This window comes from Lathamus discolor, chromosome 2 (assembly GCF_037157495.1).
Source record: "Lathamus discolor isolate bLatDis1 chromosome 2, bLatDis1.hap1, whole genome shotgun sequence".
Classification (NCBI taxonomy): Eukaryota; Metazoa; Chordata; class Aves; order Psittaciformes; family Psittacidae; genus Lathamus; species Lathamus discolor.
Genome location: NC_088885.1, coordinates 86,195,267 through 86,209,692, shown reverse-complemented (window position 1 = coordinate 86,209,692; position 14,426 = coordinate 86,195,267).

Here is a 14,426-nt window from a genome sequence, read left to right as displayed (position 1 = left end):
GACTTGTTTCAGAAGTATCATTGCATATTTCCTTACACAGGTGTGAATATTCATAGAAAACACTTACTGAGTGTATAGGAAACAAACATTGATAATGCTGTAATAAAATTGCATGGGTTCTTTTTCATTGCTTCTGCAGCTAATTCCATTAGCTGCTTGTATGCAAAGCCCACAGATTCTCATTTTTAGATGAGAATCTAAATTCTCTTCGTTGGTGAAGCAAGTAGAAGTTTATTGTGGCCTCCAGTTATTCTCATACATTGAAACTTCATTCTTGATCTATTTAGTGTGAAGATTTAAGGGAGCTGTATTTCATGCTTCTGGTTGCCTCCGTTTTTTCTGTTGTAGTACCCTGTTCCTGATCTATGTGCAAGGGTTTTTTTCAGGGCTATAAACACATTCAGGCAAGTGGGGTTTTATCCAAAACTTCTGTCTGTTCTACTGCAGATCAGTGCACTTACTTGGTAAGTCCCAGGTATTATCTTAGAATGGTAGAGTAAAATCTACTAGTAAGGTGCCTTGCTCGTGAAACTGCTAGCAAGAAAAAGTGGTAGACCAGAACTGATGAGCAAATCTTTCTGCAGATTTCAAAAGCTAGGGAACTATTGAAAATACCAACTCAGCACAACGTGTTATGTTACATATGCTTCATTTTAAAGTTTCAGAGCTTACCAGTACAGAGGAAATGTTCCTGTTCAGCTAGCAGGTCTTGCTCTAATAATTACATGCTGTGATGGTATATCACTTGAGTCAAACAAAATCCTTCAATGGGTGTTGATACAGACAGAAGCATAGAAATAACAAGTTTTACTTTTATCATGGGTGTGTTCCAGGACTTCATTATAACCGGCTATATTTTCATTGTTAGAAAATGAGTACTGGCTGTTCCGTTGTTACTCTTTTGCCTTTTCCTAAATCAGCATAATTTACAGGCACTACTGTGGGCAACCCCAGTTAAATCAGGTTTACTGCTGCTGAAGTCTGGCATTTCTATGTCAGTTTGTGATTGTGAGTTTAAAAGCACACTAGCTCACATACAGCTATCTCTCTCTTCAGTAGCACAAATAGAGAAGGGGTGTAGCTAGAATTTAAGAGGATCATACAGTTTTACTAATGTACCTCTTCCACCTCATAGTGAAGTTGTCCATATGATAGGAAGTGAGAAAACAGTTACTCACATTTTACTCATTTTACTAGTTTTTACCTTCAACTCCTATTCCCTGTTATGGTTTAAGCCCTGCTGGCAGCACAGCTCCTCGCTTTCCCACAGGGATTAGGGGAGAGAATCAGAAGGGTGGAAGTGAGACAACTGATGGGTTGAGGTAAAGACTTAAGCATACAAGCAAAGCAAAACAAGGAATTCATTCACCACTTCCCGTGTGACAGGCAGGTGTTCAGCCATCCCCAGGAAGCAGGATTCTATCACGAGTAATGGTTACTTGGGGAGACTAATCCCAAAATGCTGAGCGTTTTTCCCCTCTTCCCCCAAGCTGTTACAGGTGAGCAGGGTGCTGTTGCTTTGGTTAGTACTGGGTTGTCTCCCCTACCAACCTGCTGCGCACCCCCAGCCTGTTTCTTGGGGGGTGGGGATGGAGCATGAAGCAGGATGAGCCCTGATGCTGTGTGAGCATTGCTCAGCAATATCTAAAGTGTGTTTTCAGCATTGTTTTGGTCACAAATCTAAGGCATAGCACCCTACTACCTACTGTGAAGAAAACTGGCTTCATCCCAGGCAGAGACAGTACGCCTGTCTGCATCGGGGAACCCCATAATCATGCACTGCTGCTGAATGTCCCCACCAGGAGGACGGAGGAGGTGAGGGGGAGGGTTCTGTGCAGGCACTGCTGCAGTGGGCAGGCAGAGGGGAAAGCTGTGGTCTTGCTCTGCAGGTGGTGCATGGAGTTGGTATGTAGCACTGGAGCTTATGGCCCATTAACAGTGGACACATCTTCAGTGTGATAGGCTGGTAGTTCCGCAAGGACGTGTGAGCTGAGAGCTGGTCAGAATTGGGTGGTGGTGCGTTGCCTTTGGGGTTGCCTTTTCTTCTAAGGGCAAATTTTGATGGTAAACCCCTGCCTAGTTCAGAAGCCTCCTGGAACTCAGGACAATTTACTTCAAAACTGGTGAAATCCTGTGGTTTTGCTGATGTGACTTACGAAAATAAAGGTTTTGTGCTCTGTAAATAAATATGGTTTTACTGTTTGACCAGATCTTAATATGGGAACTCTGAAGTTTGGTGATGGAACTTTGAAACAATTGTGCAAAAGAAAGTCCTTTTAGAGGCTTGTATCTTCTGGTCTTCGATATAATGAATGTAGAGTGCTAGCATTGATAATTGGTTCATGGAGGCAACTGGAAGACAAACAACTTTAATCACATCGTGCAAGTATTAAACCAAATTCATGAAACCAGTGCAGCTCAAACTGGTATACTTTCAAGCGGTAGTACTTGAAATTGTGCTTTGAAAGAACAGTGAGAAAACCAGTATTTTGCTTTTGTGTTGTGATCTGCCTCCGGTCAAATACAACAGAGCAAAAGTTGTAAATAACAGTACGATTTTGGAGAGAAGCACTGATACTCAAATTAATCATAGGGTGTTTGTCTGTAACCATCAGGAAGTAAAAGCAAGTCCCATTGCGTGTGTGGGGCTGAGGGCTACAGGCCCCCTCGGTCCCTTCAGCTGCCGCTCCATGACTCCAGGGAAAGGCGAGGTTCACCACTGGAGGGCAATACACGCTTGCAGCTGCTGTAGCAGGCTGGAGCCCGAGCAAAAGGAGCACCCGGGCAGGCCTTTCCCAGCATCCCTGACATGGCACAAGTACGTCAACAGCAAGACCTGAATCCTTCCGGATCCCCTTCAAAGGCTCGGTTGCTTCACCTAGTTTCACGTGCCCTCAAATCCAGGTTTTCACATCTTCCTGGGACCCTTACCCTGGCCCTGCCTTGTCCCACTAGTTCTAGTCTCCCTGTTACCAGCCAGCTTTTCTTTCTTAGTCTCTCCTGCTGCATTCCCGGGCCTGGGCTCCTTTCCTTCTCCAGTCTTTCACACCTCCATGCTGACGCAGCGCTCATCTTCGCAGGCACACAAGCAAGGCTGCCAGGAGCAGAGCAGGCAGATTCCTCTCCAACCCTCAGGGTCACATCAGGCCCACAGCAGCCCCAGGCCATGCACCTGAGGCTGGGCTCTGGCTTTGGGTGTGCCGCAGTGACTCAGGGAAGTCAGGTCTGAGCAGATTTTTGTCAGGAATAGTGTTAAGCAGAGTTGTGAAACAACATTCTGGTTTCTCTACAAACTGACACTCTAAGAGAGAGCAACCTGATGTTTCGTCTTTTCTGATTGTGCTCTGCAGGGGAAAAGATGCCTCCTAATGCAAGCAGCTCCTGTCTGAACAAGCTGATCTGATAAGTTTGCAGACAGGGTCTTAAGTGCAACAAGTCAAGCAGTCTCCCTAACACACAGGTCTGCGAACTCCCTCTGTAATATCAAGACACCTGGATATTAGGATATCTAGACCCAGAACTACCTAAGCTATGCTGACTGGCTCCAGGATCTGTCAGGTCCTTATGTAAAGGCTGTACAGAAAAGAGGGTGCCATGGGAGCTGCTCTCCTCTGTAGCAGAATGGCATGTCCGTCCCTTGCACTGTAACAATTACTGTTATATTGGCCATAGGGATCATTATTACACCCTCTGGCCTCCTACCACCATCCAAGGAGGGATGGTTCAGTTGTGAGGTTTGGGTCTGGAAGAGTAGCCTTGTTTGTCCTCCTCGCATACAAGTGCCTCTCCATTTCACTTCTTGGAGGGTTTCCCAGGAACCCTCTGCCAGGGAACATTTCTCACCATGTTAAAGAGCCAATTAAATGGACTGACAGGGTTTGCTTTGTAAACAGCTCATCTCTGTGATACAAGAGAGACAGTTTGCTGAACTTAAATGACTCTGGGGTAGAGATTTAGTACATTCTGTGTAAGATGGGGACCCTGTGATACAGGCCTGGTGTACGTGGAGTAGGATCCACATCCTTGTGAGATTCCTCCCTGGGACCAGTAATTGTGTTATGGTGAGACTCCTGCCCTGCAGTGCTGAATGGCAGAAGCATGGGCACCGAAAGAAACAGATCTCTAGCAGCTTTCTGGTGCCTGGGTGCTTACTGAACATGGGACACTGCCACCAGGGCCCTGAGCGCTCTCCTCTTGCTCCCCACTGGCTACTTTCACTCAAGGCCAGTTCTGGCATAGCACATCTGTGTCACCTGGAATCACACTGCTGGAAGAAGTGATGGGGGTGAGAAAGAGCTGGGAGAACCCAGCAGAATAAACTTTTGCTCCAGAGCTGCGTTTAAGCTCAGGCCCTTGCCCTTGCTTCTTGCCTGAGCTATGTTTCAGCTATGCCTGTGCCTTGCTGGAACTGATGATGGTTTGACTTCCTGACTTGTCCTTAGCCTTGCCTAAGTCATCTTGACAATTCACTGACCCAGGTCACTGTGGCTGGACCTGCTCTGCTTTTCTTGCTTGGGTACAGTGATGTCAAAGAGCTCTGGAAGAGAGCAGTGGCCAGAAGCCTGAAAAGAATACCTCAGAAGGCCATTAGAGGAGACTCAACTCTTTGGGATGGAGAGTGGGGAGACAGCTATCCTGCACTGTACAAGCAAGAAGGGCTGTGCAAGCAAAGCTGGAGTGAGCAAAGGAAAGCTGAGGAACCTCACAGAAATCAGCAAAATCTGTTCACTTGCTTACAGTGAATGGTGGACATCTGGGACTTCAGTCAGGGAAAGAAGAATAAAACATCAAAATTGGGAAAACAGATGTGAGTAATGTTATCAAGGATTGCTGAAAGCATCAGCTCTGTGGGATGGGGTACTACCATAATTCCTCTCTCCCTCTCAGAAAAGTCGAGCAGCTGAGTAACACAGGATTATAAACACTCAGTGTGGATTCTAATGGTTTTTCTGTTTGCAATAGGGCCCATGATAGAGTATGGTGTTTTCTGCCATGAGGAAAAGATCTTGACTGCACCAGCTTCATCTTCAAAGTATCCCAATGCAATGGCCAAAGGGAGAGCAGCAACGAGGAACTTCAAAATGCTACGAGTGAACGAAGGTGCTGGACTTGGCTACTCACCTGTACTGTGTCTCAGGGATTCCCATTCCAATCGCCTGGAGCTTCACTTCTCTGCCCCGATCCAAACCAAGGGAGATTTCCTTCTTCTTTCTCTGCACCAACTGTCTGTGCTGCCAAGGACTATATATTCCCTTCCCTGAACTCCAGTGTGTAGTTTGGCTCTCAGAATCCACAAGGGGAAAAACTATCAAGGATCGCTAAATTTAACGTTTCCATATCTCCGCTGGCTCCTCTTAAGCTAAAACCTGCTGAAAGCTGGGAAGTGTCTTTGAGGAATTATCACCATATATTTGCCCTGTTCTTACATTTATTGTTTTAAAAGGTAGGTTATTGGATTATATTAGCCCTTCGTTCTGATGTGGTACAGGCATTCTTATTATCTGACTATGCTGAATAATCATTATCTAAGTATGATTATGCTGAGTAATCATACTGTCTGACTATGCTGAGTAATCATACTAAGTATGACTATGCTGAGTAATCATACTTGCTAAGTATGACTAGCATATGACATATACTAAGTATGACTGTGCAAGCTTCTCAAACTTTGTGTTGTAGATAAAACCGGCTGGTTTAAAGAACAACAAATAACTGGCTAACACTGGTGAACTGACATATTTTTTCTGATTCTCATAAGGTAGCTATTAAAATTATGAAGCTGCCTTAGACTTTTAAAGAGGTCTTTAAACGTACCTCTTTTCCTGGATTATACCCTAAAGTTACAGGAACAGTGCATTCTCTCCATACACTAATTTCTGGCAAAAAACCAAATACAATTGTTTTATATTTGAATTAATATTGTACCACTCCAATAAGCAAAAAGGCTTTAACTCATTAAAATTTACCGAGCTGCCATTGAAGCAGCATTGCTTTCCCTCAAAATCTTTTTATTGGCTCAATATTAAATGAAGAGTCTAGAAAATATTTTCTTGAATTCACATTTCTAGTGGTTTGTTCTTAGAAGAAAAATAAATATAACCCAAATATTTAAAAGTCTCATTTGAACTTAAAGATTTTGTGATTTCTGAAACAGTATAGCGCTTTCCTTACCCTGTGCAAAGAAAACCGCCTGTTTCCCTAAACCTCATAAGTAGTCAAGCTGGTTCCTCAAAGATGCCCTTTACTTTTTCTCTCCAGATCAGGAGGCAGTGATTTCCCTGCTGGCACTAACACACCCCATGGACAGAGGGGACTATCTAATGTCACCTCAGCTGCTCTGATCTCAGGGCTCAGCCTCATGCTGTCTCAGTTTCAAGAAGCTGATTTATGAGCCTTATGGCACCTAGTTCTCAAAGCATCATAAAAAGCCTGTCCAACATTAAAACTGCTGAGTTCCTGCTCTCTAACTGGATGTCTCATGGTGAACTTCTCTACCAGCTGCTCATATTCATCACTCACTGACCATTCCCTTCATCCAGCTCACAAGTGAAAAGCTCTCTGCCATCTCCTGACCTTTCTCCCACGTGTACACCGAGTCCTCTGCTGCCAGGTATGTGTCCCCGTAACCCACCAGCAGGAGGTGATGGTCCTCACACTTGGCTGGGTTGTCCAGTGAACATAAAGCTTCTCCAAGGAGGCTTGAACCATCTTTTGATGCACTTGCCCCAGATGGTTGTCAATTCTCCCCACTCTCTGCTGCTGTTTGAATCTGAGTCTTGGTCTGAGCTGACATTAGCTGGTTTCCTGCTTTTCACATCCAGCTACTGTGCTGGCTGGCATTTTGCAAGTGCCCTGACTAGACAGTAAGATACGAAGTCTTCTCATTAACACATCTCTTGTAATTGGAAGAAGTCCAAAGGCTGGGAAAGGCAAGTTTCCAGCTCTGCCTTTAACTATTATTAACACTAATAATTAAGGTTAAATGAGTGCAAGTGCTAGTGACTGGGAATGAGCTCAGAGGGACCAGAAGGTGATGTGTGGCAAGTGCTGGGGAAGCAGGAGTGACTGAAATGACTGAAAATCCATCCTTGGCCGAGTGACTTTGGCACAAGGTTACAATGGCACATCCTTTTAATACTTGTTGCACTGCCTCGCTTTTCAGCTATGTTGAATCACTCTCTAAGAAAAGCTACTGCTACAGATCCCACGGGAGCTCCATTTCTGACTCCTCAGGATCTGGGTCAGTGTCTCTTATTCGTTCATGCTGAGACCATGTGAATGCCCAGGAGATGGACAGATCAGCAGAGTCTTGTCTCTCTTGACAAAGAAAGTTTGCAGCAATTTCTTCTCTTTTGCTAATGTAAGATGTATGCACCCTCCAGCTGTGGCTTGTTTAGGAATAGCAGAGAACATAACCAGAGATGTGTCATTTTCAAAACTGAGCACTATTATTGCTTTTGAGTAGGAGTGCAGAAGCTAAAGGCCAACAAAATTCAGTGAATGCTTAGCAGTGGTTTCATTTCTTGGCTGAAACTAAGCATGGGAGAAGATGAAACTTAGTTCTGGAAAGAGCACTCTGGAGCTGGTGGAAAACAGGTCGTGTTACCAAATCTTGATTCCTGATGCAGCGGTTAGTGGGTATGGGTGTTTGAATCCTTGGCGTGCTCCCAGCGTGCTCCCAGCACTGGAAGCTTCAGCCACTGCAACGCAGCAGTGCAAGCATCTGAGGCACTAAGATGTGGTAATGAGAATCCCTGTAGTCAAACTGTCCCTTTAAGGTATCTGTCCCTTTGAAGTACTGCAAAAACCAGATTCCTGCTTTGCTCTGAAGGTAAGGCAGAATAGGGAGAGGACCTTTGCACACCCGTGTGGGATTGTAATACCTACCTCCAAGCCTGAGCTGTAGGCTGTGCTCCAGGTCATTAAAGGAAGATGGGCTAGCTCCTATGAAGGTTTAAGTAGTGCCACAGATGAGAGAGCGGAGGTCTTGCAGAGCACACAGAGAAGGTAAATCAGCAGCTCTGGTGTTCTGACTGTACAAATCAGAGACCTGGTCCTATTGGCTTCTGGTCTATGTACCGGGATTCCTGTGGAAGACAGGAGCTCAGTGACTTTTAGCAATGTGTACTCAGGCTCTTCTCCATCGTGGAAGAGGGATACAGGAAAGATGTGCAAGAACTCATTTACACATATTCCAGTTTATGTGCTACCAGTTTATCAACCCCTAATCCAGGCAGGTTGAATTTATCCTGTGTACATCTTACCAACAGAAAATGTGTACATCTGGGCTCTCTGTGTACTAGCATGAATGACTCTCATGGCATAGCTGCAGCCCTGAAAAAATGGGTTTAAGAAGGCTATACAGCCCTTTCTCAGGAAGTATTCATAGCTATTCCCTAATCATTAGCTATTGACAGCACTATAAGGAAAGAAAACATGGGGATGTGAAGACAATCCAATAAATTCCTCAGCTGTGAGACCTTGAAGTCTGTCTCAAGACATGTACTGGCTGTTTTTCTGTTCTTAAATGCTTCTTTTCAGCCCCAGGATTCAGGCAAGAGATTATTTTCCTTAGTGACTGGCCAGACTAGACTGGTGTGTTAGTCCTTACCTGACAAGCTATACCAAAAGGTGAGTTTTAATCTAAGTAATAGGTGTCTACATGAACTCTTCCCTTGTCTGCAGGCTGACAGGTTGTAGCCCTTGGTTCTTAATTGCAACAAAGTGATTTGGCTATGAAACAGTGAGCAGATTTACCACTAAAGTAAATACATGTTCAAATCACAAGACAATGAAGGCTAATGAGGGAGATTTGCAAAGCAACAGCTTTGTGAAGCAGCATGGAAATTGCTGCCAGCATCTCATGAAACCCTGGAGTAAAGGGAAAAGCCAGAAAAGCAAGCTGAACACTATCCATCCTGAAGTGAGCCTGCCTTGCAAATGGTCTGGTTTTGCTGTTAGTAAAGAAAGGTTCCTCACCTCTAGCAAAGATTTTCCCATTCCCCTTTCTTTTTCTTTATCATCATCTGATTAGGATTACCTATGGGAAAATAGCAATTTCGCCATGCCATTGTCCTCAGACCCTAAGAACAAGAAAGTTTATAAGGAGGGTTGTGAAATCCAACTTAATTTAACCTGAGCATTGGTTCTGGCATGCTACTCTCCTCTGAATAATTCTAACATGTGGATGCTATCCAGACATCCTCTTCTAGCAAGCTGAACGGTCCCAAGAGCCACTGAAGAACAGCAAAATCTATATCAGAGCTTGGCAAAATGAGCAGCTGTGCCAAAAAACAGGAATACAGGAAACAGGACCTGGATCCATACAGACATTATTGCCCCTGCCTTCTCCAACATTAGAAATTTAGCACCTATATGGATTGTGGTGAGGTATGCACTTAACATTGCTGGTATAAGATCCAAACTGCATGACTGTAGACTAGTCTATTTTAATCAAGGCAAGAGAAACGAGTCATTGATGCAGAAAGGAGCTACTGGAGCTGCTCAGAGGAAATTGTTTTGATTAAACAAGAGGGGTACTGGTTTTGGTGTCTTTCTTTCAGTGGGAATGATTGTTACTCCAGCAGCAACAGTACCCAAGATACTTTACTTGTGTGCAAATACTGTGTGGGGTTGTGCAGATAGATATCTTTGTTAGACTTCAAGAATTATCAGCCAACCAGCACAGCAAAAATGATTGCAACAAGAGCAAATTGCTACTGTCTTTGAACGAGACCAACTTAAACATTCATGCCATTTCTTCTGTAGTGATTTAGTCTGTGGCAAGAGATATGGAATTTAAGTTGCAAGTATGAAACTCAGGTTTGTTTTAGAGTTGTGTGGCTGAGTGCCAGAGCTGTCTGTACGCACACCTAGCATACTTACACTATTAATTCCCCTGATGATCAGGAATTCCTCAGCTATTCAGATGCATAGATGAGACAATAGACTGACCTAAGACAGTGGGCCAACTCTGAACTCCTAGCCACCTTCACAATAAAGTGTTTGGCTAATCACCACAACAGCCTCAGAGGGGAGATTTGTAACTACCTGGAGATCCCTCCATGCAGCCCCTGCTGGGCCCTGACCAACTGATAACGTTTCAGGGTGGAAAATATGGCCGTCCCAGAGACTCCCAAAGCGGGGTCTGATGTAGCATTGATCAAGCTGTATGTAAGTCCTGTTTAGGGACTACAGGAATCGTCTTCCAGAGCTGTGAGACTCATTATAGCCCTCTATGAGAAGAGACTAATTCCAGGTCTCTTACTGATGAGCTCTGAGGAGGGCTACACTCTGCTGCTGGACTGAAACACAGAAAGACCTATTAAAATCATTTATATGCTGGCTGAAATCACATAGTAGTGAGAGCAAAATGAGAAATATTGGTTCTGACCTCTGGAGACAGGGTGGTATTGGCATTCACAATGGGAAAGTGATGGCAACCACAATGCAGGCAGAGCAAAGAGTCCAGTGTATTGTAAACTAAAGAAAAGGTGGAAGGAAGTCAAGGCTCTTGTTTCAAGAAATACAGTCCTAAGCTGAAGTCCAAGGTGTAGGAGCTAATGGTAAGAAGGGGTGGAAAGGAAAAAGAGAACTCAGGATCAAGTCTTCCAATTCTGTGTCTAACTCTGAGAGAACAGTGATATGCCTTACTGGTTAAGGAGACCTGAAGTCAGGATTAGTGAATACTGTTCCCAGCTTACTGGGTGATCTAACTTATAGCTCAGGACTTTGCCCTGTGTCCAGACTTCTCATCAGTGAGGCTTCCACCCATTGAACCAAAGCTATTCTTGGTTGTGGGTGGCCAGTTACCTTCCCCCCCCATCATTCCCTTGGCCAGTGCCACATACCACGTGCCATAAACTCATCTCTCTCCCACAGTGACAGAAGAAAAGGAAAGGACAGGAGCATCTTGTTACAGCCAGATCTCTGCCAGCCCTATCCTGTTCCTGACATGCCCTTATGCAGTCAGGAACCAGTGGGAGGGTGGCAGGCTTCTCAGGGGCTGCCTATTGTGGCTCTCACTTAATCCTCAGTTTTCCATTATGGTGCAGTACAGAAGAGACCAACCAGTTAAGCACTTCCTGGGGTAGCCCAGCAACAGTAAACTCAAACAGAGGTTGGCAATGGTTATCTTCAAAGACAAGCAGAGTCACCAGGAGGCCCAGCGTCCCTCTGCCCTAACCTTCTCCAGCACTGGGAATAGAAGCCACACAACCTGCCTGCTGAAGTCCACTCCTACCCTGCTACCAGCAGCACTCAAACAGCAGCTGCTTTTCTTGGAAGTGCTTACTTATGTTTCCAGATGAGCAATAAACAGTCCTGGTGGAGTAAAGGTGCTGCAGTCTTCTCTGAAGTACTATGAGCAGTATGGGTATAACCTGAGGACACAAGTGCATGCCCCTTCTTGCTACAGCTTCCCACATCAGCAGTGAGTCAAATAAGTCATGAGTGAGAGTAGCACCTCTCCCAGCCCAGTGAAAGGAGCCATCAAGTTGTACACCAAGCACCCTTTATTGCTTCTCAAGAGAGCAAAGCCAAGGCTTTGTATCAAGGGATACCTCTTCTGCGGCAGGATGACCCCCATAAAAGTGAAATATAGTGGACACAGAAGGTGGCCATCAGGGCCTAAAGAGAGAGCAGGAGCCTCATGATTTAACCCTGAGATACAGGAGCCAGCCAGAGACATGTGTCCTCAGTTGGGTGCAGCTTGTAAACAGCAAAGAAGGGTTAGAAGTGCAATTAGTCTGTATGACAACTGTGACCACCTTCTGTCACCACGCTGGGCCAGGCCAAATCCCTCTTCCTCCCTCTCTTTCACAAAGTTGGGCCAAGACATAGGGCTTATAAACATGCTCAGCTGCCTGTCAGCCCTGGGGAAAACAACAAACACACCCACAGCAACAGGCAGGGCTGTATATGGGCAAGCCCAGACTATTGGCTGGCACGGCTGGCTGTCAGACCTTGAACAGACTGTAAGTAGGGAAGCCAAGGATACTGGAGAATCGTTGCAGGATTTAGTAGTGGTCAGTTCTCTTCTTGTGGTCAGCACTGACACAGATAGCCCAGCACAACACAAGAAGAGCTAAAACTGCAGTAGCAAAATACTGTGCAACCCGAGCTACAGGATGTAGGAAACACCAAGGCAAAGATCAAACACCTTTGATCTCTCTTATCTAAGGCTTTTCCCTCCAGTTCATGCATCTCCACTCAGGCTAACAGCTGAAACTCCATGAGCCATTGCATGTTTCCCAGTCAGGAACCATGAGTCTTGTATTCCAGCCACTTTCAATCCTACAGCTCTTTGTCCTTTCGCATGACAATGTGGGGTTTTACGACTTCTCATGGCTTCTCAGCTACAAGCAGCTCTAGAAGACATCAGCCGGGTTGCAGTTGTTGCCAAAATGTTCCTACGTGAGTAAGAATGAAAGGCAACAAATTCCATCATCTCTTTCCATCCCTGTGCTCAGAAGGATAGTTGTTCACAACAGAGTTGTATTTTGTGGGGGTTTTTTAATCAAAGGTCCTGCCTGCTTTGTCTTTGAAGTGAAAGGCAAAACTCAAGAATAAGCAGTGTTGGCGGAGGCAGGCACAGGCACTATGCTGTCTTGCATTTGCTTTATCACATTCCCTGAGATGCTTTCCCCCACTCATTTCTGGGTTCCTCTACAGTCTCCTGGCTACAGACCTGGCATCTGTGTGCAGAGACAGAAGGGTCACACACGATGGTCAGCACGCAGTCTTGCTCAGGAAACAAAATTACAAGGGAACTCTGGGGAATATGGAGACTTATTCCTTTGCTGCCCTTCCTAAATAACTTCAGTCACAGTTTCACTAAAGTTATCTTACAGTGTTTAAGTGGGAAGTGACATAATGCCAGTCAACAAGGCAGAAAGAAGATGATATGCTCCACACTTCTAGAAATTACACCAAAAGCCTAACTGGAGAGGTCCTGAAGGCTGGACCTCTGCCTTGCCTTTGGTCACTGGGTCAGCCAGTCCAATTGAGTGACTTTCAGTAGTCTTCATATAGGAGGAAATTACATTGGCCCTGCTATCCACCCTGGTCCTACCCTCCCCTTTCTGTCGTGATTCCAGCCAGCAGCACAACGTGGTCTATGCGCTGGGGGCATTGCTGACCTGTGGTTAGCCCAGATAATTTGCTCAAGTGTTCTCTTCAATATTCAACATTTTAATTCTGAGATGACTCATCTGTGCCACTGTCTGACTGTTATCATAGCCTGGGTTAATCACTTTCCTATCTGCCTGCGATTTCACATCTTTGTAGCAAAGAGCATTCACTTCCACTTTTTCTTACCAACACTTCCTAACTGGAAGGAGTGCTATGACTAAGGGATATGTCCAATTAATGGATCCAGTCTCAACTCATCACCCTGCCCCTGCAATACCAAAGTGCTGGCAAATACCTTCCCTATGTTCTGAAGGTTCTTGTTTGTGTCACAGTCCCCAGGCTGCTGCTCACCATGACTATTCAGGAGTGTACACACAGAATAGGGAGCAGAATCTGTAGTGAGATCCACTGGGGAATCCAGAAACACAGGCCATGCGTCCTACCAAAAGCCATTGGATCCATGCCCCTATACTGTGCATGCAGCATGCTGCACTAGGCACTAGTGCCTGGATTCACACTTCTTGGACCACAGATGCTGCTGCCAGAACCTACATAGTCTGGCGAGCTCTGTAATTACCCAATTTATCTCTTCGTTCCACCCTGGAGAGGAGTGAAGTACCGGGTCTTTCCCTCCCCTTTGGAGCCACATGATGCCTCTTCGGGTATGACACCAGATCCTAGTGCCTGCCTTAGCTGAAATGTTACCCTTTACGGTGCCGGGCACCAGGCCAGCCCTTCTGCACCAGTGGCTGCGCGTGCAAAGGGCCAGCATGTTTGCACGCAGCTCTGTTCCATCCAGCCTCTCCCAGCAGCTGCTGTGGGGGTGATGGGGACAAGCAGATCTGTTTTCAGACCCCCTGGGGGGGCTTCAACAGGTCTGTTTATTCACTGATTTAAGAAATCCAGCTGCAGTTATGGTTAAGCTGCTGAGGAAAGGAGACCAGGCTGGGGGCTTGGCTCGGGGCAGGTCTTCTGCCACTGTGCACGCTGCTGTGCTTGCTCCATTGTTACCCTGCTCGTACCACCATCACACATATGGTGCAGCCACAGTGCTGATCTCATCACTTAGCTACGTATCACACAACTTCCTGAAGCAGAAACTCCTTTTGCCAAAGTCTTAAGGTTCTGTGATAAAGGAGAAAGAGAAACAATCCTCTTCATTGCCACTGCTCACTGTCAGTAGCTTCTGTCACATCGTCTTTGTCAGGCAGCACTGAATCCCTGATCCTCATCAACATGATTGGCTTCTGCAAGAAGACATGCTTGGTCCTGTTGAAATCAGACAGTTTTATCTG